Below are 23,835 nucleotides of genomic sequence, written 5' to 3' on the forward strand. Positions count from 1 at the left end.
CAGGGGCACTGAGGACCCCCCCGAGGCGCCCTCCACGCAATTGGCACTGTGGTATACTCCGCCGCCACCACCGTCACCGCCGTTTCCCTCCCTTCTTCAGGTGGGTTCTGGCGCCGAAGGAGGAAGGGAGGAGGGGGGAGAGGGGGAGGGTAGTGGCGCCGCGCTGGGGTCTGGAGGGAGGGAAAAATGGCGCCAGATGGAGAGGGAGGGAGGGATAGAGAGAAGGAATGGAGAGGAGGGCAGGAAGGGGAGGCTGTAGGGAAGAAGGGAGGTATGGAGGAAAGAAGGGAAGGATGAAGGAAAGAAGGGAAGGGATAGAGGGAAGAATGGAAGAAGGGAGGAGTGGAGGGAACAAGGGAGATGTGGAGGGAAGAAGGGAGGGATGGAGGAAAGAAGAGAAGGAAGGAGGGAAGAAGAGAGGGGTCAAGGGAAGGATGGAAGGATGGAGAATAGAAAGGAAGGCTGGAAGGAAAAATGGAGGGGATGGAGAGAAGAATGGAGGAAGGAAAGGAGGTGATAAGGTATGGAAGAGAAGGGGACAAGGGAGGAAGGGTGAGAGGGAAGGGTATGAGGGAGGAATGAGGGAGTGGATCAGTATGACAGGAAGGAGGGGTGGAGGGAGTTAAGGAAGAACTGGAGAGAGAGAGAGAGAGAGAGAGAGAGAGAGTATTGGTAGTTGGTTAGGTTTAGACCAGTTATCCCTACTTCAATATTTATTACTACTACTACTACTACTACTACTACTACTACTTCTGTTACTAACTTACACTAACTATTATTTCTGTCCGTCTGTTTGTTTGTTCCCCCACTGGAAATAGGCTTGATTATCAACAAAGTTTCTCTCTCTCTCTCTCTCTCTCTCTCTCTCTCTCTCTCTCTCTCTCTCTCTCTCTCTCTCTCTCTCTCTCTCTCTCTCTCTCTCTCTCTCTCTCTCTGTTACTATTGAATATTGATAAGGTACACAAACCCAGACTCTCTCACACACACGCCCCCCCCAACACACACACACACACACAAATCCTCACTCACACAGGGAGGCAGTGGCTGAGTGGTTAGCGTGCGGACGCGGCGTCCAGGATGACCCGGGTTCGCGTCCCGCCCGCTGCCACAAGATGGGATTTTTCAGTCATCGTCGAGTGGCTGAAGGCCTGTTTCACACGAGGCCACCGGTGGCCGCCACCGCTGGCCGCCACTAGTTACATCCCATATTTTTCAATGGCTCCTTTCGGACGAGGCCACTGCGGTTGCCCGGTGGTGCACCCGGGCTTGACGGTGGCTCGCTCTCGCAGCTAGTGACTACCACTTGCTGTAAAGCAATGTTGCCAGTGGGAGCTTCCATACGGAGCCACCGGTGGCTGCCGCTTTGGCCTAGTAGAAGTTCAGGTGTGTGAAATACAGTGTTGATAAATGTGGTCTGTACCATATTTTCATACCTGTGGAATGATGTTTTGAGGTCAGTCAGCCAGGTCAGGTGAAGAATGCGTTGAGGCTGGGATGCTTGAGATGACTAAGGAGTGTTTATATCGGTCCCTGTGAGTCGCTCCTCGTGAGGCTGAGCAGCTCCTCAAACGAAGGCTTGCTCATACTAAATAAAATAAAATAAAATCTTCGCGTCGGCACATAAAGTACTGTCAAGTGTACGATGCAAACCACTGTCCTGCCTAGATAATGATATATCATTATTTCTTCTTCATGATGGGTGTCTTCTTTTTCTTGGCCAGCAAAGCAAAGAGAAGAAGCTTATCGTTTGACGCCATTCTTGTGGATGACAGGCATGGGAGGGAACATCACGAGTCAATGGTGGTCACTCTTTTTTTTTATTTAATTGCTTGCAGTTTCCCGGCCATTTCACACTGGGGTAACCAGTGGCGGTAACCAGTGACGGCCACCGGTGGCCTCGTGTGAAAGAGGCCTGAAAATCACCTATCAACCCGGACTCTAGATTCTCGCTGAAAAATAAATGCTCGGGGGGCATAATGAGCCAAGCAAGATGGCGCCACTATAAACACTTGCCTGCTCCGTAACGGGCTGGGGCTGACCACCAGGCACCACCAGGAAGACTACCCCAGCCATAAGCGAATCGTAAAAAAGAATTAAACACACACACACACACACACACACACACACACACACACACACACACACACACACACACACACTTATCATCTGTGTACACTTTCCCTTCCTCTATAAATAAAATCGAAAAAGTTTTAAGAGAGAGAGGTAAAATGAGTTATAGGCAGTCTCCGATTTTGGATATTGAGAGAGAGAGAGAGAGAGAGAGAGAGAGTTTCTTTTCCTTCCCATAATCTTTTTTCTTTACCCCTCTGATCTTCTCTTCTTCCTCCTTCTTCCTCCTTCCTCCCCTCCTCCTCTCCCCTCCCTTCCCTCTTCCTCTCCCCCCTCCCTTACTCAATTTCTTATTTCCTCAGTTTTATACCTTTCCCTCTTCCCCATTTCCCTCCTCCCTCCCTCCCTCCATCTTTTTCTCCCTCCATCCCATCTCCTCTCCCTTTTCCTCTCCTCTGAATTCTTTCCTCCTCTCTCCCTTACCTCTTCCATTCTTCTTCCTCTCCTACTCTTTTTCTCTCCCCTTCCTTCTCTCTCTCTCTCTCTCTCTCTCTCTCTCTCTCTCTCTCTCTCTCTCTCTCTCTCTCTCTCTCTCTCTCTCTCTCTCTCTCTCTCTCTTTACAGCCTCTCTTAAACCGGTCATTCCTTCCCTCTTCTTCCCTCCCTGTTTCCCTCCCTCCCTTCCTTTTCTCCCTCCGTCCCTTCCTCCCCTTTCCTCTCCTTTCCCTCTCCTCCCTTTCCTCTATTTCATATTCTTTCCTTCCCATTTCATCTATTTGCTTTCTCTCTCTTCTCTTCCCTCCTTTCCCTTCCCTTTCTTCTCCTTCCCTTCCCTTCCCTTCCCTTCGCTCCCTTTTGATACCCTTCCATTTTCTTCCCTTCCCTTCCTTCCCATTCCCTTCTTGTCCCTATTATTCTCATACCTTTTCATCTCTTCCCTTCCTTCCCCTTCCCTTTCCCTATCTTTCCCTTCCCTTTCATTACCCTTCACTTCCCTTCCCTTCATTTCCCATCTATTCCCTTCGCTTCCCCTCCCATTTTTCCCTTCCCTTCCCTCCCTTTCCTTTCCCTTCCTATTTTTCATTTCCCTCCCTTTCCTCTCCTTCTTCCTTTCCTTCCCTTTCGTCCCTTCATTCTTCCTTTTTTCACTTCTGCTCTTCCTTCTTTTCTTCCTTCCTTTCTTTCCTTCCCATCCCTTTTCATTTTTCCTTTCCCTTCCCTTACTTCCCTCCCCATTCCATCTCTCCCTTCCCTTTCCATCTCTCCCCTTCCCTTTCCATCTCTCCCTTCCTTCCTTCCTCCTTCCATTCCATCCTTCCCTCTCCTTCTTTTCCCTTCCGTTCCTTTCCGTTCATTCCCCCTTTTCCCCTTCCCTCCATTTCCTCCCTTCCCTTCCCATCCCTCCTCTTCCTTTCCCTTCCCTTCTCTTCCCTTCCCTTATTTTCACTTCTACTCTTCCATCTTTTCCCTTCTCTTCTTCCTTCCTTCCCTTCTTATATTTTCCCTTTCCATCATTTCCCTTCCATCCCTTCCCTCCTTTCTCTTCCCTCTCGTCCCTCCCTTCCTCTCCCTTCCTTTCCCTTCCCTTCTCTCCCTTCCCTTCCCTTCCCTTCCCTTCCCTTCCCTTCCTTCCCTCCCTCCCTTCGTCCATAACTCCATCTACACACGACTGTAAAAAGAGAGATTTCTTTGACCTTAACTTTGTGTGTGTGTGTGTGTGTGTGTGTGTGTGTGCAGGATAAAAGTTTGTATTTTCCCTCTATTTTCTCTCCTCTTCCCTCCCTCTCCCTATCTCTCCCTCTCTTTCCCACCCTCTCTCTCTTCTCTCCTTCCCTCCCTCCCTTCCTCCGTCCCCCCCTTTTTCTTCCCTCTCTCTGTGTATTCTGTTTTGTGGGCGAGATTAACTTTTAGAGAGATAGAGAGAGAGAGAGAGAGAGATTAAAGCCAAGTAAAAGCATGTTACTAACGTCTTAATTTAAAATCTTAATGAAATCTGTAAATAATATATAATATTAAGAGAGAGAGAGTTGTAGTACGTGTGCGTAAATAGTAACACACACACTTCAAAGTCTTCACACACACACACTCACACACACACACACACACACACGAAAACACTTGGAAACAAACAAAATTCCGTACCCTTCTCTCTCTCTCTCTCTCTCTCTCTCTCTCTCTCTCTCTCTCTCTCTCTCTCTCTCTCTCTCTCTCTCTCTCTCTCTCTCTCTCTCTCTCTCTCTCTCTCTCTCTCTCTCTCTCTCTCTCTCTCTCTCATTGTCGGGGACACATTAATATTTGGGTCAATCGCAGAACAATTTCAGATCTCGCTAAAACTCTTTTGTCCATATTTACAGATGATTAACAGGCGTGTGTATGTGTGTGTGTGTGTGTGAAGCGCCCGTCTGCTGCTGGTTAAATAGACAGAGAGAGAGAGAGAGAGAGAGAGAGAGAGAGAGAGAGAGAGGTATAATGTGTTAATTAAGGGAAAATTAAATATCTTGCTCTTCACTATGGAGAAGGAGGAGGAGGAGGAGGAAGAAGAAGAAAAAAAAGAAGAAGAAGAATTAGAAGGAGAAGACGGAGGAGGTAGAGAAGGGAGAGTATTATTGCTGTTGTTGTTGTTGGTATTATTATTATTATTATTATTATTATTATTATTATTATTATTATTATTATTATTATTATTATTTATTTTTATTGTTGCTGAGTTAAGTTCAGGTTGTGTGTAAAGATTAATTGGATTCTAGTTGTTAAAGGTTATGCTTTATTTCATTCTCATTCGTTACGTTTTCTCCACATTTTTTGTTGTTTTTGTTTCCGTTCTTTTGAGTGCGGGAATAATGATCCATTGTGTGACGCTTGGCTGTCATTGTCCGCGTGTCATTGTTTTTGTGGCGGGCTGGTGTTGTTGTTGTTGTTGGTGTTTTTGGTCATTGTTGATTTTGCTGTTATTGCATCCCTTCTCTTCTTCCTGTTTTGGTTTTTCTCCTCATTTCTCTTGTTATTGTTGTGTTTTTTTTTTCTTTTTTTTTCTTCTTTCGTCTTTTTCTTTTTTCTTCATGTTCATCTCGTTCTTGTTCTTGTTCTTTCTCTTAATTTTTTTTCTATGTCTTCTTTTTCTCTTTTTTTCTTCTGCTTTATCTTCTTGTTCCTCTTTTCCTTACTGCTTTTTCTTCTTGTTCCACTTTTTCTTAGTATTTTTGGCAGCAGCATCACATTTTTGGACTGTTTTGAACTGGATCCGGAAGCAAAATGTGCAAATCAATAGTAAAAGATCTGACTGGAACTGTGATACGAGTAGGGTCCCACAGGGGTCGGTATTGGGTCCACTGTTATTTATCGTTTATATCAATGACTTTGAAACGGGAATTAGTAGTGATTTTAGTAAGTTCGCAGATGTCGGATCAGGACGCTAGTATTCTCCAGGATGAACTAGACAGATTGTATGACTGGGCGGGAAGTGTCAGATGGAGTCCAGTGTCGAGAAGTGCAGTATTCTGAGTGTAGGTAGGAACAACCCCTCACATAACTATTGCTTAAATGACACTTCCATAAGCATTCATGCTAGAAATCGTGCAAACAGGGTACTGGGATTTATTTCAAGGAGCGTAAGCATCATCATTGTAATTTTTATCCTCTTTCTTTCGCTATTGTTGCCCTACTATTACTACTACTATTACTACTACTACTACTACTACTACTACTACTACTACTACTACTACTACTACTTCTATACGATGGAGCCCTCACTCTCTGCCCGTCTATGTTCGGCCTATAAGTCACCAACCCCTGCGCCGGAATAGATTAAAGCCATAAATACTTCCCATTGAGTTGAGGTCGGCTGAGAGGCGGTGGGTGGGTCTCATTTTTAGACCCTCCGAATGGGCGAGTTATAGAACGGTAGACGACGCAGAAAGAGGCTCGAATACTGGCCGAGGTAATTTGTTGTTGTTGTTGTTGTTGGTGGTGGTGGTGCTGGTGGTGGTGGTGGTTTTGTTATGTTGGTGGTGTTGGTGTTTGTGTTGGTGGTGTTGGTGTTCTTCTTTATCTTCTTTTTTTTCTTCTTCTTCTTCTTTATCTTCTTCTTTTTCTTCTTCTTCTTCTTCTTCTTCTTCTTCTTCTTCTTCTTTATCTTCCTTATCTTCTTCTTTATCTACCTTATCTTCTTCTTCATCTTCTTCTTCTTCTTCTTCTTACTCTTATTATTCTTATTCTTCTTCTTCTTCTTCTTATTATTATTATCATTATCATCATTATCATTATTATTAAGGCATTATTATTATTATTATTATTATTATTATTATTATTATTATTATTATTATTATTATTATTATTATTACTATTATTACTCGTGTTTTTTATTGTTGTTATTGTTGTGGTCGTGGTCGTTACAGTTCACGACCACCGCCTCGCCGCGCCCTTCACGCCGCCCGCCCGTCCGCCGCCCGTCACCCTAACGGTCGTGCGGGACGCGGTTATGTTCCTGGAAGTTCCTCGTCTTCTTGGTTGTTTGCTTAGGTTTTAGTCTCCGTTTATGTCCTACTTTGTTTATTGCTATTCATTGCAGTGTAAATTTTTATATCACCTATTTTTTTTTACTTAATTCATTATTTTTTATTCGTTTTTCTTTTCTTTTTTAGTTCATTATGTCGGTCGTTGTATGGAGTTAGTGAATGGCTGAGTAGTTTGATTAGTTAATTAGTTACTTTGATAGCAACTAGTGTGTTTGTTGCTTAGCGAGCTAGTAAGTTATCAGTAATAATAATGAAAAGCATAACAGGAAAGTTAGATTTTTTATGAAAAAGACTTTTGGAAACAAGATAATAAAAAACTAGCCTCTTAGTATATAATTTCAATACATTCATCGGTTCTATTTAATGGTATTCAGGAACCTTAACTGTATCCTAAGCATGTTTGGCTTACACACATGATCAGCAGCACCTGTTCACACACACCTTACATGATGCCACTAAACCTTTTTATAACCAGTAACCAGTATGCAGGGAAACAAATGCAGCAGCAGTGGTCCAGGCATTTATTTTACATAATCTAAAATATTAATGATAAAGGAATAATATCGAGAGCGTGTATTGTGATGACAGTTGTAAATAATGCTCGGTGCTGCGTTTGTTGAGCTGCGGTGTTGACGCCAGGCTCGTTAAAGAGGACCTCACAAACTATTAGCGTACATAATGAACCAAATTATATATGCCAGCCCTTCTGTCTGTATATCTACCTGTCTATCCATCTATCTATTATATCTGCCTGTCTGTATCAATTTAACTAGGTTTGCACACACACACACACACACACACACACACGCATATATATATATATATATATATATATATATATATATATATATACATTGCACTACCGAAGTATGTATCAGCAACAGCGTAAAGTAACAGTCCGTGTGTACGCATTTCGGATCCGTAGTCGCTGTAAACGTGTCCATACACGTTGAGCCAGGCCGGCAGGAACAGTTGATCTTAGTTAGTGGTCGCGATGGCGGGCCTTAAAGATGACGGGTGTGTTACGAGGCTTTGATCGGCGGCTTGCGGACGCGTCAGATCAGTGTCAGCGGCGGAGTTGTGTAACCTACGTAGCTGTCCCGTGTACGGAGCTGTCCCGTGTACGGAGCTGTCCTCGTTTTGTTTACAAACAAAAGGCGGACCCGTACATACACGGATCTGGTTGCGTGTATATGGATGACCCACCAGTATTTTCAAGCACTGAAGGGCCTATTGTTTTCTTCTTTCATAGGAGAAACACTCATGAAGGGAAATGAAGGGCCAATAATAGGCTTTGTGCCGCGATTCAGAGCTAAAGTCACGGGAAATAGCACCGTGATAATTTCTAAACAAAACTATCTTGACTTCTTTGGCTGCTGGTAAGGTTTGGTGGATAATGTCCATTCAACAAGAGATACTGTGAAGGGCCGCGTCATCCCTAAGTTTGGCCAGTGTTTGCCGTAAACCTGCAGCCGTGTTATCGGGGACGCCTGCGTGCAGCTTGTTTTCCAACAAGTCTTTGTTTGTAAACATTCGCTTCTGAGCATGCGCAATTCGAGTGAGGACAGCTCCGTACAAGGGGACAGCTATGTACACAATACCGGGGCTTGACGTTGTTAGTGACGCCGCAGCGGGAGGGGGGGTGGGGGTGCCGCTCGCTGTTCGCATAGATGAAGGAGGCTCCCAACTGGTTTGTGAGCGCGACGCATGAACACAAACAGGTTGGCGTCAAGATACGTTTCAAGACCCAAGAGTCACGGAACAAGGCGAACCCTGTGTACAGACAAGAGTTACGTGGCCCGCCGCTGCCTTGTCTGGAGCACCGCCGGCCGGGTGATGACACAAGGATCAATCTGGACGTCTCGCTGAAGTTACAGTCTCATTTTATTCTCTAATACAGTGGTTCCCAATGAAGGGTTTATGGGGTCCATGGAAGAATTTCAGTGGGTCCATAGTCTGCTGAACGAACGTCTGCTTTCATATAAATAGCCCTACAGCTTAATCAGCATATCAGTGTAAGGCATTTTATATGAATGTATTCCTTTTTTGCAGAAAAAATCTATTAATTCTGCACATGGTCCACAGGTGAAAGAGTTTCTGGCAAATGGGGAACGGTACAAAAAGGCTGAGAACCACCGCTCCAATATATCAATCCCCCAATCAGAACGGTACAAAAAGGGTTGAGAACCACCGCTCCAATATATCAATCCCCCAATCAGAACGGTACAAAAAGGGCTGAGAACCACCGCTCCAATATATCAATCCCCCAATCAGAACGGTACAAAAAGGGTTGAGAACCACCGCTCCAATATATCAATCCCCCAATCAGAACGGTACAAAAAGGGCTGAGAACCACCGCTCCAATATATCAATCCCCCAATCAGAACGGTACAAAAAGGGTTGAGAACCACCGCTCCAATATATTAACCCCCCAATCAGAACGGTACAAAAAGGTTGAGAACCACCGCTCCAATATATCAATCCCCCAATCAGAACGGTACAAAAAGGGTTGAGAACCACCGCTCCAATATATTAACCCCCCAATCAGAACGGTACAAAAAGGTTGAGAACCACCGCTCCAATATATTAATCCCCCAATCAGAACGGTACAAAAAGGTTGAGAACCACCGCTCCAATATATCAATCCCCCAATCAGAACGGTACAAAAAGGGCTGAGAACCACCGCTCCAATATATTAATCCCCCAATCAGAACGGTACAAAAAGGGCTGAGAACCACCGCTCCAATATATCAATCCCCCAATCAGAACGGGACAAAAAGGGTTGAGAACCACCGCTCCAATATATTAACCCCCCAATCAGAACGGGACAAAAAGGGTTGAGAACCACCGCTCCAATATATTAACCCCCCAATCAGAACGGGACAAAAAGGGTTGAGAACCACCGCTCCAATATATTAAACCCCCAATCAGAACAGGACAAAAGGCTGAGAACCACCGCTCCAATATCAATCCCCAATCAGAACGGGACAAAAAGGGCTGAGAACCACCGCTCCAATATATCAACCCCCCAATCAGAACGGGACAAAAAGGGTTGAGAACCACCGCTCCAATATATTAACCCCCCAATCAGAACGGGACAAAAAGGCTGAGAACCACCGCTCCAATATATTAACCCCCCAATCAGAACGGGACAAAAAGGGTTGAGAACCACCGCTCCAATATATCAATCCCCCAATCAGAACGGGACAAAAAGGGTTGAGAACCACCGCTCCAATATATTAACCCCCCAATCAGAACGGTACAAAAAGGGTTGAGAACCACCGCTCCAATATATCAATCCCCCAATCAGAACGGGACAAAAAGGGCTGAGAACCACCGCTCCAATATATTAACCCCCCAATCAGAACGGGACAAAAAGGGCTGAGAACCACCGCTCCAATATATCAATCCCCCAATCAGAACGGGACAAAAAGGCTGAGAACCACCGCTCCAATATATTAACCCCCCAATCAGAACGGGACAAAAAGGCTGAGAACCACCGCTCCAATATATTAACCCCCCAAACAGAACGGGTCAAAAAGGGCTGATAACCACCGCTCCAATATATTAACCCCCAAATCATAACTGGACAAATAGGCTGAGAACCACCGCTCCAATATATCAATCCCCCAATCAGAACGGGACAAAAAGGGTTGAGAACCACCGCTCCAATATATCAACCCCCAATCAGAACAGGACAAAAGGCTGAGAACCACCGCTCCAATATATTAACCCCCCAATCAGAACGGTACAAAAAGGGTTGAGAACCACCGCTCCAATATATCAACCCCCCAATCAGAACGGTACAAAAAGGGCTGAGAACCACCGCTCCAAAATAGCAACCCCCCAATCAGAACGGGACAAAAAGGGCTGAGAACCACCGCTCCAATATATTAACCCCCCAATCAGAACGGGACAAAAAGGCTGAGAACCACCGCTCCAATATATCAACCCCCCAATCAGAACGGGACAAAAAGGCTGAGAACCACCGCTCCAATATATTAACCCCCAATCAGAACGGGACAAAAAGGCTGAGAACCACCGCTCCAATATATCAACCCCCCAATCAGAACGGTACAAAAAGGGCTGAGAACCACCGCTCCAATATATTAACCCCCCAATCAGAACGGGACAAAAAGGGCTGAGAACCACCGCTCCAATATATCAACCCCCCAATCAGAACGGGACAAAAAGGGCTGAGAACCACCGCTCCAATATATTAACCCCCCAATCAGAACGGGACAAAAAGGGCTGAGAACCACCGCTCCAATATATAAACCCCCAATCAGAACGGGACAAAAGGCTGAGAACCACCGCTCCAATATATCAACCCCCCAATCAGAACGGGACAAAAAGGCTGAGAACCACCGCTCCAATATATCAACCCCCCAATCAGAACGGTACAAAAAGGTTGAGAACCACCGCTCCAATATATTAATCCCCCAATCAGAACGGGACAAAAAGGGCTGAGAACCACCGCTCCAATATATTAACCCCCCAATCAGAACGGGACAAAAAGGGCTGAGAACCACCGCTCCAATATATTAACCCCCCAATCAGAACGGGACAAAAGGCTGAGAACCACCGCTCCAATATATCAACCCCCCAATCAGAACGGGACAAAAAGGGCTGAGAACCACCGCTCCAATATATTAACCCCCCAATCAGAACGGTACAAAAAGGCTGAGAACCACCGCTCCAATATATTAACCCCCCAATCAGAACGGGACAAAAAGGGCTGAGAACCACCGCTCCAATATATTAATCCCCCAATCAGAACGGGACAAAAAGGGCTGAGAACCACCGCTCCAATATATTAATCCCCCAATCAGAACGGTACAAAAAGGGTTGAGAACCACCGCTCCAATATATTAATCCCCAATCAGAACGGGACAAAAGGCTGAGAACCACCGCTCCAATATATTAATCCCCCAATCAGAACGGGACAAAAAGGGTTGAGAACCACCGCTCCAATATATTAATCCCCCAATCAGAACGGGACAAAAAGGCTGAGAACCACCGCTCCAATATATTAATCCCCCAATCAGAACGGGACAAAAAGGGTTGAGAACCACCGCTCCAATATATCAATCCCCCAATCAGAACGGGACAAAAAGGCTGAGAACCACCGCTCCAATATATCAATCCCCAATCAGAACGGACAAAAGGTTGAGAACCACCGCTCCAATATATCAATCCCCCAATCAGAACGGGACAAAAAGGGTTGAGAACCACCGCTCCAATATATCAATCCCCCAATCAGAACGGGACAAAAAGGCTGAGAACCACCGCTCCAATATATTAATCCCCCAATCAGAACGGGACAAAAAGGCTGAGAACCACCGCTCCAATATATTAATCCCCCAATCAGAACGGGACAAAAAGGCTGAGAACCACCGCTCCAATATATCAATCCCCCAATCAGAACGGGACAAAAAGGCTGAGAACCACCGCTCCAATATATTAACCCCCCAATCAGAATGGGACAAAAAGGCTGAGAACCACCGCTCCAATATATCAATCCCCCAATCAGAATGGGACAAAAAGGCTGAGAACCACCGCTCCAATATATCAATCCCCCAATCAGAATGGGACAAAAAGGCTGAGAACCACCGCTCCAATATATTAACCCCCCAATCAGAACGGGACAAAAAGGCTGAGAACCACCGCTCCAATATATTAACCCCCCAATCAGAACGGGGAGTATTCATTATTTTTTATTTTTTGCTAAAGTTCCTGAACTATTGAATACGGACAGTTGTGGTTTTATAATTTCCTGCCTTGAATAATTCCGACAGTTTATTTTTATTGTACCATCCTGCCTTGACTCGAGAACTGGGAACCGGTACCGGAATATTTGTTACAAGAGTTCATCTTAGCAAATTCTTACTTACTACAGCTTGGGATTATATTATATTTTCTTATCTCCTCCTCCTCCTCCTCCTCCTCCTCCTCCTCGTCTTCTCTTTATACCGCCATCTTTATTTCCCTCGCTTCCTGCCTCCTCGTCTCTTCTTCCTGTCTAGTACATACACATGCATTCAGTATACACACAGCCGGACATACATATACATTTTTAGGTTCTCCCTCTATACAAAGGTTCGAGCCCCGCCGCTGCCTCATACACGATGGCGGGGAGGACTTGGTCAGTTAAGGTCAAGGTCAAATTACTTACTTGTTTAGTTAGTTTACTGATGAAAGTTGATGAGTTGGTTGGTTGATTAGTTAGTTTGTTTGTGTGTGTGTTCCCTCATGTTATTGTTCTTTATGGTTATTTTGCATCTTGTCTTTGTTCTCTCCCTTTCTGTTCTCTTCCTCCTTTTCTTCATCCCTCGCTTCTTCTTCCTCCTCCTCGTATTTTTTGCCTTTCCTTAAGTTATTGTTCTTTATGTGTCTGTTACTTCTCGTCTTTTATTTCCTTTGTTGTTTTCCTTTTCTTTGTTTTCTACTCCTTTTTTTCTTCTCTTACTCCTTTTCTTCATCCCTCGCATCCTCCTCCTCCTCTTATTTTTTGCCTTTCCTTAAATTATTGTTCCTTATGTGTCTGTTACTTCTCGTCTTTTCTTCCTTTGTTGTTTTCCTTTTGTTCTTCTGCTCCTTTTCTTTCTTCTCTTACTCCTTTTCTTCATCCCTCGCTTCCTCCTCCTCCTCCTCCCATTATTTAGTGTTCCCCTGTTATTGTTCTTTATGGTTCTTCTATATCTTGTCTTTACTTCCTCTGTTCTTTCCCTTTTCTTAGTTCTCTTCCTCCTACTCTTCTTCCCTCGCTTCTTCATCTTCCTCCTCCTCCTATTTTTTTCTTCATTTCCCTCTCCATTGTTCCTTCTGTCTTCATATGCTCTAAACTTATGGCAGTGTCCTCCTTCTTCATTTTTTCCCTTCTTCTTCTCCTCCTTCTTCTTTTCCTTCTTCTTTTTTTTCTTTTTCTTCTTCTTTTTCTTCTTCTTCTTTTTCTTCTTCTTCTTCTTCCTCTCTTTATTTCTTCTTCTTCTTCTTCTTCTTCTTCTTCTTCTTCTTCTTCTTCTTCTTCTTCTTCTTCTTCTCTTTATTTTATTTTCTTCTTCTTCTTCTTTTTCTTTTTCGTCTTCTTCTTTTTCTTTTACTTTTCTTCTTCGTCTTCTCTTCATTTTCTTTTCTTCTTTATTTCTTCTTCGTCTTCTTCTTCCTCTTCTTTTTCTTCTTCTTCTTCTTGTTCTTGTTCTTGTTCTTCTTGTTCTTGTTCTTGTTCTTCCTCTTGTTCTTGTTCTTGTTCTTGTTCTTGTTCTTGTTTTTCTTGTTTTTCTTGTTTTTCTTCTTCTTCATTCACGCGTGAGTTTAAATATTCTTCTTAAATATTTAACATTAACTTTCTTCCTCTCTGGTCTTGTTTAATCCTCCTCCTCCTCCTCCTCCTCCTCCTCCTCCTCCTCCTCCTCCTCCTCTCCGTTGTATTCATGAGGAAAAACATGACAAAATTTTCCCAATATAGTGAATGAGTGTCTCTTAACTTTCTCTCTCTCTCTCTCTCTCTCTCTCTCTCTCTCTCTCTCTCTCTCTCTCTCTCTCTCTCTCTCTCTCTCTCTCTCTCTCTCTCTCTCTCTCTCTCTGCCGATATTTGATTATCCATCGTTTCTCATTCCTTGTTAGTCTTCCTTTCCCTTTCTTCCTCCTCTTCCTCCTCCTCCTCCTCCTCCTCCTCCATCTTTATTACAGTTCTTCTTTTCCCCCTTCGTCCTGTTTCCAAATATGATACTCTGATTCAACCTTCTCTTTTCGCCTTTTCGTTTATTCTCCTTTTATTCTCCCTCTCCTTCACTCCTCTTTCTCATTTCCTCTCCGTTATCACTCCTTCCCTTATCTCCTTCCTTTCGTTTTTATCTTCTCCATCTTTCCCTCTTCCTTTGTTTCGCCAGAGTTTTATCTTTATTCTGTTTTCTTATCCTCCTCCTCCTCCTCCTCCTCCTCGTCTTCTCTTTGTGACGCCATGTTTATTTCCCTCGCTTCCTGCTTCCTCGTGTCTTCTTCCTGTCTAGTACATACACATGCATATACACACAGCCACACATGCACACATACATACATACATACATACATACATACATGCATGCCTACACACCGCCTAAAGACTGCCAAGCAATGAGTAAACCATTTATTGTTGTTGTTGCTGTTGTTGTTGTTGTTGTTGTTACATATATATACATATATTCATACTTTGTTTAATGTGTATGCGTGTGTATATCTATCTATCTATCTATCTATCTTTCTATCTGTTCACACACACACACACACACACACACACACACACACACACACACACACACACGTTTGAGGGCATAGTTACAGAAAATTACTTTTATCGTTTTATTATTATTGTTGTTATTATTACTGTCTTCTTCTTTTTCTTCTTCTTCTTAATATTATTATTATTATTATTATTATTATCTCTCTCTCTCTCTCTCTCTCTCTCTCTCTCTCTCTCTCTCTCTCTCTCTCTCTCACTCTCTCTCTCTCTCGCTCTCACAGTAATCAGGGCTCAGGAAACCAATATATGTGGCCTAGTCTTGCACCTGACTCCTGTTGTGGTGGGCAGAGGTGGGTGGGGGGGAGGGGGGGGCAGGGGGGGAGGGGAAGAGGGAGGTATGATGTGCCAAGGGATATAATTGTGGCTGACATGACATCTGCATTTGTATTTATTCATCCTTAATATTTATGTGTTGTCTGTAGCTCTGGTAGGATTTCCCGCGGGGCTTGGTGGTCGGCTCCGGTGTTAGTGACGCGGGCGAATTTGATTTATTGTGGCTGCCTTGATATGTGTCTCCTGCTTGGCCCATGCTGCTCCCCGGTGCTCCCCTTGACCAGAGTCGCTTAAGTTAGGGTTGATTGCAGGCCTGGGCAGCATGTGGGGAATCTTATCTTACGGCTAGTCTCAGGCAGTGGTTGGATATTGTCTGCGGTGGGTCACACACACACACACACACACACACACACACACACAGAGAGAGAGAGAGAGAGAGAGAGAGAGAGAGAGAGAGAGAGAGAGAATTATTTTTTTTATTTTTTATTGTTGCTACTTAAACTGCTACTACTACTACTACTGCTACTACACCACCGTTACTACTACTACTACTACTGTTATTACTACTACTACTACTAACTCTGTGATTCAAATATTTCCTTCGGGGCAAATTTACTCATAGATAGAAAGGTTTTAAGAAGTGTAAGAAATGTAAGAAATGCAAGTCGAGTCGGCGAACCCAAGGTACGGGTTTAGGGTCTGTCGCAGGCTTTTGTGAGAAACCTTGCCCGGACAGCCGTTGGAGTGAAGAACCGCCGCTAGTTGGAAGGAGAATCTGCCAGGTTGAGGAATGGAAACGCTGGGGATGGGTAAGCCAATGTGAGGGGAAGGGTGAGGATGGGGAGGCCGACGATAGGGGAGTTACGTCGGGGGGAAAGGATGGGGAAGGGAAGGGTGAGGATGGGGAGGCCGACGATAGGGGAGTTACGTCGGGGGGAAGGATGGGGAAGGGAAGGGTGAGGATGGGGAGGCCGACGATATGGGAGTTACGTCGGGGGGAAAGGATGGGGAAGCCGACGATAGGGGAGTTACGTCGGGGGGGAAGGATGGGGAAGGGGAGGGGTGGCTTCCCAAGATGGAACAAGCTCATCATCGTAACTCATTTCGATGTCTAGAACTTCCTCAGCTTGCTCGGGTTCCGTTTCGATGTCTGGAAATTCCTCAGTTGGCTCGGGTTCCAGTTTGACAAAGTTCCTCACCAACGACTGTTGCTTAAATTACAGGCTCGCGGAGTAGAGGGTAAAGTTTTGAACTGGGTCAAGGCGTGGCTTAGCAATAGGAAGCAAAGAGTGCAAATCAATGGTAGACGATCTGACTGGGGATGTGTTACGAGTGGGGTCCCACAAGGCTCGGTATTAGGTCCACTTTTGTTTATTATTTATATCAATTACTTAGATACAGGAATTAGTAGTGATGTCAGTAAGTTTGCAGATGATTTTTTTTTTTTACAGCAAAGGAGGCAGCTCAAGGGCACACACAAAAAAAACAATAATAAAAAAAGCCCACTAATCGCTGCTCCCATAAAAGAATCAGAAGAGGCGGTCAAAAGCAAGGTCAAACTCGGGAGGAGAGGTGTTCTGATACCCTCCTCTTGAAAGAGTTCAAGTCGTAGGCAGGAGGAAATACAGATGAAGGAAGATTGTTCCAGAGTTTACCAGAGTGAGGGATGAAAGAGTGAAGATGCTGGTTAACTCTTGCATAAGGGGTTTGGACAGTATAAGGATGAGCATGAGTAGAAAGTCGTGTGCAGCGGGGCCGCGGGAGTGGGGGAGGCATGCAGTTAGCAAGTTCAGAAGAGCAGTCAGCGTGGAAATATCAATAGAAGATAGAGAGGCAACATCGCGGCGGAATTTAAGAGGTAGAAGACTATCAGTAGGAGGAGGAGAGCTGATGAGACGAAGAGCCTTAGCCTCCACTCTGTCCAGAAGAGCTGTGTGGGTGGAGCCCCCCCACACCTGAGATGCATATTCCATACGAGGGCGGACAAGGCCCCTGTATATGGATAGCAATTGCGCGGGGGAGAAGAACTGGCGGAGACGATACAGAACGCCCAACCTCGAGGAAGCTGATTTAGCAAGAGAGGAGATATGAAGTTTCCAGTTGAGATTTTGAGTTAAGGATAGACCGAGGATGTTTAGTGTTGAAGAAGATGGCAGCTGAGTGTTGTCGAAGAATAGGCGATAGGTGTTTGGAAGATTGTGTCGAGTTGATAGGTGGAGAAATTGAGTTTTTGAGGCATTGAAGGACACAAGGTTCCTTCTGCCCCAATCGATACCAAGATCGGTAGAGTAATTGAGTTGGATCAGGACGCTAGTATTCTCCAGGATGAACTAAACAGATTTTATGACTGGGCGGATAAATGGCAAATGGAGTTCAATGTAGGGAAGTGCAGTATTCTGAGTGTAGGTAGGAACAACCCCTCACATAACTATTGCTTAAATGACACTCCCATAAGCAGGTTTTGGTGCGAGAGGGATTTAGGGGTCTTAGTGAGCTCTGCTTTCCGTCCAAGGGCACAATGCATTCAAGCTAGAAATCGAGCAAATAGGGTACTGGGATTTATTTCAAGGAGCGTAAGCAACAGAAGCGCCGAAGTCTTCCTCAAACTATATTTAGCATTAGACCTCATCTTGATTAAGCGGTTCAGTTCTGGTCACCTTACTCTAGAATGGATATCAAAATGTTAGAATCGGTGCAGAGGAGGATGACTAAGATGATTCAGGGGTTGAGAAACTTGCCATACGAGGAAAGACTCAAACAGTTAAACGAGAATGCAAGTTTAAGGGTGCGTGGAGACATGATGGAGGTTTATAAATGGATGAAGGGCTTTAATAAGGGGGATATTCGTAAGGTTTTGTTGGTAAGAGAACCGGATAGGACACGAAGTAATGTGCTTAAAATGGATAAATTCAGATTCAACAGGGACACAGGCAAAAGTCGGTTTACTAACAGAATGGTGGATGAGTGGAATAGGCTTAGCAGTCATGTGGTGAGTGCCAATACAATTGTCACATTCAAAAATACATTAGATAAATTCATGGACAGCGATATTAGGTGGGGTTAGATACACGGGAGCTTAGGGTCAAAGGAGCTGCCTTGTACAGGTCTACCGGCCTCTTGCAGACTCCTACGTTCTTCTGTACTACTACTACAACCACCACCACCACCACCACCATTACAATCATTCCACTCCCGCCAGCATTACATTCCCTACCTGACCTAATCTTCCTCGTAATTACCCGCGCCCGTTCAGGTAGTTAACGGAACGTATTACCTTCATTAGTGCAAAATATGAACTCTGTAATTAGGCCAGGTGGGCGGGGGAGCAACAAGCGCCTCTCCTACCTGTTATTGGGGAGGTGGTCGCCAGGTGCATATTTTAATTGGCCAAAGATTCAGGTTTCTTTTCTAAGGTTTTCTAAGACATTTCGCTTCTAACAGCAACTATTTCTAAAGGTCAAAGAGGGAGGCAGTTGAGTTCTAATGAGTGTTTCTTTTGGTTCATGGTACAGAAGAAGAGACAAACTACCATCAGGTCAAAAACTACTCCTGGAAATGCCCAAAAGTCCCAGGAAAGCCTTGTCAAATAGGTGAACTTAAGCGACAAAATGTTTAGTAATACAACCCTAAGTTTCCTTCCTCGTGCCTGACTTCCTTCCTTCAGATTTCCTAAGTTTCTATCTCCCTTCCTTTGCCAGTTTTTCAGATGCTTTCTTTTCTCATTGTCTGCTATTCTTCCTGCAGATTTCGTCTTCCTTCGTGTCTTCCTTCCTTCTCTCCTTCGTGACTGCTTTTCTTCCTTCCTTCTGTCCTTATCTCCTTCCTCCCTTCATTTCCTTTGTTCCTTCCTTCCTTCCCTCCTTCATTCTTTCCTTCCTATATCTTTCTTCCGTCCTTCCTTCGTTAATTCCCGTCTTTCTTCCTTCCTCCTCCTTCCTTCCTTCCTTCCTTCCCTCTTTCCTCCCTTTCCTTTCTTCTTTTCTTCCTTTCTTTTCTCTTTTCTATATTTTCCGATTTGTAAATGAAAGAAAATCAAGGTGAAGTGTGTGTGTGTGTGTGTGTGTGTGTGTGTGTGTGTGTGTGTGTGTGCCAGGGGAGGCCAGGTAAGGTCAGGGCAGGTAACATTATTGCTTCTACGTATCTCACCTGTGTGCTCAAGACCTCTCCTCTGTGGCCGTGACCTACCTGGCGGCTCATTAGTGTGTCAGGTGTACAGCCATCACCGGTGTGGGAAGGGGCGGGAGGGGCATACTTTACCTGGGTGATTAGGTGGTATTTTTAGGTATAATCTCGCAGGTGATGTGGTGGAGTGTGGCACTTTCCTCCTTTTCTCTTTTTCTCTGTTATTTGCTTTCTTTTCCTCCTCTTTATTTTGTCTTATATTACATTTATTTTTGTTTTTGTTTTTCTCCACCTTCCTTTTGTCTTCCTTCTCATTTTGTTCTCCCTATATTTTTTTCTTATATTTTCTCTTTCTTTTAATTTCGTTCCTCTTTTTAATTTTGTTCTTCCTCTTAATTCTTTTTTGCCTTCTCTCTTTCCTTTCTCTGTTTCTTCCTTTCCATTTTGTTCTTCCTCTTCGTTGTTGTTTTTTCTTACCTCCTCTCTTTCTTGCTTTTCATTTCGTTCTTCCTTTTCATTTTGTTGTTTTGTTTTATATTCCTTCACGTTTCTTTCCTTCCTCTTTTTCGTTCTCTTACTTTGTTTTTTTTTCAATTGCTTTTTCCTACTTGCATTTTTGTCTTTTTTTTTTCGTCCTTTGTCTTGTTTTTATTCTTTGCTTGTTTATTTATTTCTCATATCTTTCCTTCCTTCTTTCCTTCTTTCTTTTTTTCTTTCCTTTCTTTCTTTCCTTTCTTTCTTTCCTTTCTTTCCTTCTTTCTTTTTTTCTTTCCTTTCTTTCCTTCTTTCTTTTTTCTTTCCTTCTTTCTTTCTTTCCTTATTTCTTTCTCTCTTTCCTTCTTTCTTACCTCGGCTTTTGTTGTTATTGTTATTTTTGTTCATTTTCTTCTTCTTCTTCTTCTTTTACTTCTTTTTCTTCTTCTTCTTCTCCCTTCTTCTTCTTCTTCTTCTTTTACTTCTTTTTCTTCTTCTTCTTCTTTTTCTTCTTTTTCTTCTTCTTCTTCTTCTTCTTCTCCCTTCTTCTTCTTCTTCTTCTTCTTCCATCGTTGTTGTGAAGGTTGTTGATTTTAATTTTCTTGTTCGTCACCCATCTAATTCTATCCCTTTCCCTCCCAACAGGACGTGGGTGGAGGAGGTGGTGGGTTCCCGCGTGACAAAGACTAAGAAACAGGCGAAGAAGAAGAACAACCCGAGGCGAAAATACAGTGAACGAAAGAACAGTGAACGTAGAATAGTGATAGTAAGGATAAAATTAATGAACGAAAGAGTTGAGTAAAGAGAACAGTGAACGGCAAACAGTGACGGAATAAGAACAACATTGATAAAAAAAAAGTATTAGTCCGAGAACAGTGAACGTTAAGCAGTGAACGAAAGAGAGCGGACGTACTGAGTCTAAGAACAGTGAACGATAAGCAGTGAACGAAAGAGAGTGAACGTAGTGAGTTTAAGAACAGTGAACGATAAACAGTGACAGTGTAGGAAGAACACTGACCAAAAACAGTGAAAAAAACATAAGACTAACGACGAACGAAATAAAACAAAAGAAAAACTGAGAGAAACGGAGAAATAGAGAGTGGAAGCAATTTACAGACTTCGGAAAACAACAAAAAATCGAAAACGCAGAGTAAGTAGTGATAGAAGAAAACTAATAAAAGTGGAATAGAAAAGAGAAGAGAGAAAGAAACGTCTGAAATATTACCCCATGATTTGACGGCTCGGTAAAAAAAAAAAGAGGAAAAATTGAAGAAAATCGTGGAGAAAAGTTGAGAGGAGAAACGCGACGTAGAATAACAGTAAAAAGGGGAAATAAAAGGAATAGTTGAAGAAATATTGAGTAAAACAGAAGAGAGGGAGAGAAACGGACGAAATATTACGCATGATTTAACAGTACAGCAAAAGAGAGAAAGAAAAAAATCAAGGAAATCGGAAAGAAAACACGAAAGGAGAAACGCAACGAATAAAATAACAGTAAAGAGAGGAGATAAAAGACATTGTTAAAGGAAGAGTAAAGGAAAAGAGAGAGAGAAACGGAAAAGATAGAAGGAAAAAGTGAAGGAAAGCGGGGAGAAAAGTAAAAAGAGAAACTTGTGCGTTAAATAACAATAAAAATAGGAGATAAAAGGAATAGCTGAAGGAACAGAGAACAAAACAGAGGAGAGAGAGAAACGGACGAAGTATTACTGCATGACTTGACAATGCAGTAAAAGAGAGAGAGAGAGAGGAAAAGAAGTGAAGGAAACGAGAAAGAAAAGTTAAACAGAGAAACGGCGCTTAAAACAACAGTAAAAAGAGGAGATAAAAAGAACAGACAAAGGTAGAGAGAGTAAAATAGAAGAGAAAAACGAAAAAGAGAAAAAGTAAAGAAAAAAAGAAAAGCCAAACAGAGAAACAGCGCTTAAAACAACAATAAAAAGAGGAAATAAAAAGAACAGACAAAGGAACAGAGAGTAAAACGGAAAAGAGAGAAAAGCGAAAAAGAGAAAAAGTGAAGGAAATCGGAAAGGAAAGTTAGGAGCGAGAACGTGACGCATAAGATTACCGTAAAAACAGGAGATAAAAAGAATAGATAAAGGTAGAGAGAGTAACATAGAAGAGAGAGAAAAACGAAAAGGAAAAGAAAAGCCAAACAGCGAAAAAGAGAAAAAGTGAAGGAAAGCGAAAAGGATAGTTAAGAGCAAGAACGTGACGCATAAGATTACCGTAAAAGGGAAAATAAAGGAACATCTGAGTCTGGGCTAAGGAAACAGAGCCGCGTGGAGACTTCTGAGCGACTGCAAATTTAAGAAGCCGAACCCAGTCAAGCGAGAGAGAGAGAGAAGGAGAAAGGAAAGAGAACGACAGAATAAGAGAGAGAAGAGAATGAAAATGTAAATGCAAAGGAGAGAAGGATAAAATTTTGAATAGAATTAAAGAAAAAGTAGAAAAAGAAGAATAGAAAACAGAAAGAAAGAATGCGCTGACGAAAGAGACACTAGGAAATATAGATAGATAAAGAAGACTAGAAAGAGAAAATGCAATAAAAGTTAATAAAAGTGAATAGAGAGAAAAAGAAGATTGGAAGATTTAATAGAAAACATGAGAGGTAAATAAAAACTAAAGAATTAATGAAAAGAGAGAAATATAGAGGGTAGAGAGAGTAAAAGATAATAAAGGAAGATAAATATAAAATAGAGGGAAAGAATAAGAAAACAATACAGAGGCAGCGAGTAGAAAAGAGAAGAGACGAAACTAAAATATATAGATGAAATAATATAACAAGGAAGAAAATCAGAAACGAGTCAGAAAGGAACTCAAAACCTGAAACTGCCTATTCACGAAACGAAACAAGAAACAAATCAAACTACGGAAAAAGGAATAGACGTGAGAGTCGGTAAAGAAGGAAAAGAAGGGATCAAAGAGCAGGAGAAGTGATGAAAGAGGAAAAACGAAAATATTGATAAAAACTTCTCGAACACAGATAAAATTGAAAATCTCACCAACGAAACGCAGTAAAAAAATAAATAATAATGAGATAAATGAACGCGTATCAGTAAGCAGACACTAAGAAGAAAAACAGTAAAAATAACAAGAAAAGAAGGAAAAGAAGAAAATTTTGTTAGTAGTACAAATCAGAGAAGAAAGAAAATTTGTGAACCTAACTAGCTAAAAGAAGAAGAAGAAGAAGAAGAAGGAGAAGAAGATATAAGACTGCTAATAAAATAAATCGGAGAGGAAAGAATTTTTAACAACCAAATCCAGCTAGAAGAAGAAGAAGAAGAAGAAGAAATAAAAAAATAACTAATATATGTAATAACAAAATAAAAATCAAAGAAGAAACAAACTCAAGAACCTTACCTAACCAAACCTTACCTTATCTTACCTTACCTAACCTAACCTAACCAAACCTTACCTTATCTTACCTTACCTTATCTTACCTTACCTTACCTTATCTTACCTTACCTTACCTTACCTTACCTTACCTGACTTTACCTTACATAACCTAACCTAACCAAACCTTACCTTATCTTACCCTACCTTACTTAATCTGACCTACCCTAACCAATCCTAACCTAACCTAACCATATCTAACCCCTGGCCTCACCTCATTCAACCCCAAGTCCTACACCAGCCCAGTCACCAGCCCCGACCTAGCCCAAGCCCTGCAGCCCGGAGTAGCCCAGCACAGCCCCGGGACAGACTATCGCGGCGCCGGAGTCCTGTAGAGCAAGATATTGAAAACCGATAGAGTTAGCGAGACCACCGTGCTCTCAACTGGTGCCCCGCTGAAAACAATTGACAGTCGGCCCTCTCGCTCTCACTCGTTCTCTCTCGCTCACTCTCTCGTTGGCCGGCTCGCTCGTTCTCTCTCGCTCACTGTTGTTGTCTTGCTCACTCGCTCTCTCTTGCCCTCGCTCACTCGCTCGCTCTTTCTCGCCCACTCGCTCGCTCTTTCTCGCCCACTCGCTCGCTCGCTCTCGCTGCCTCCCCTCATCGCTCTCTCAACGTAACTTCAGCTTCAGAATTCAAGGTGAGTTCATTTATTGTTTTCTTTGAGTATTTAGTTTCCTTTTTTTCTCGTCGCCCGGGATAAATGGA

The 23,835-nt window shown here is 43.1% G+C and overlaps 1 long non-coding RNA gene across 1 annotated transcript; it reads left to right on the top strand.

Moving 5' to 3' along the window:
• Nucleotides 1–23,037, top strand: LOC126985363 (uncharacterized). The gene is made up of 2 exons (XR_007738649.1): nucleotides 1–100; nucleotides 20,380–23,037. It is a non-coding gene; the product is annotated as an uncharacterized LOC126985363 (long non-coding RNA).
• Nucleotides 23,038–23,835: the final 798 nt, after the last annotated feature.

Source organism: Eriocheir sinensis, chromosome 59, assembly GCF_024679095.1.
Source record: "Eriocheir sinensis breed Jianghai 21 chromosome 59, ASM2467909v1, whole genome shotgun sequence".
NCBI lineage: Eukaryota > Metazoa > Arthropoda > Malacostraca > Decapoda > Varunidae > Eriocheir > Eriocheir sinensis.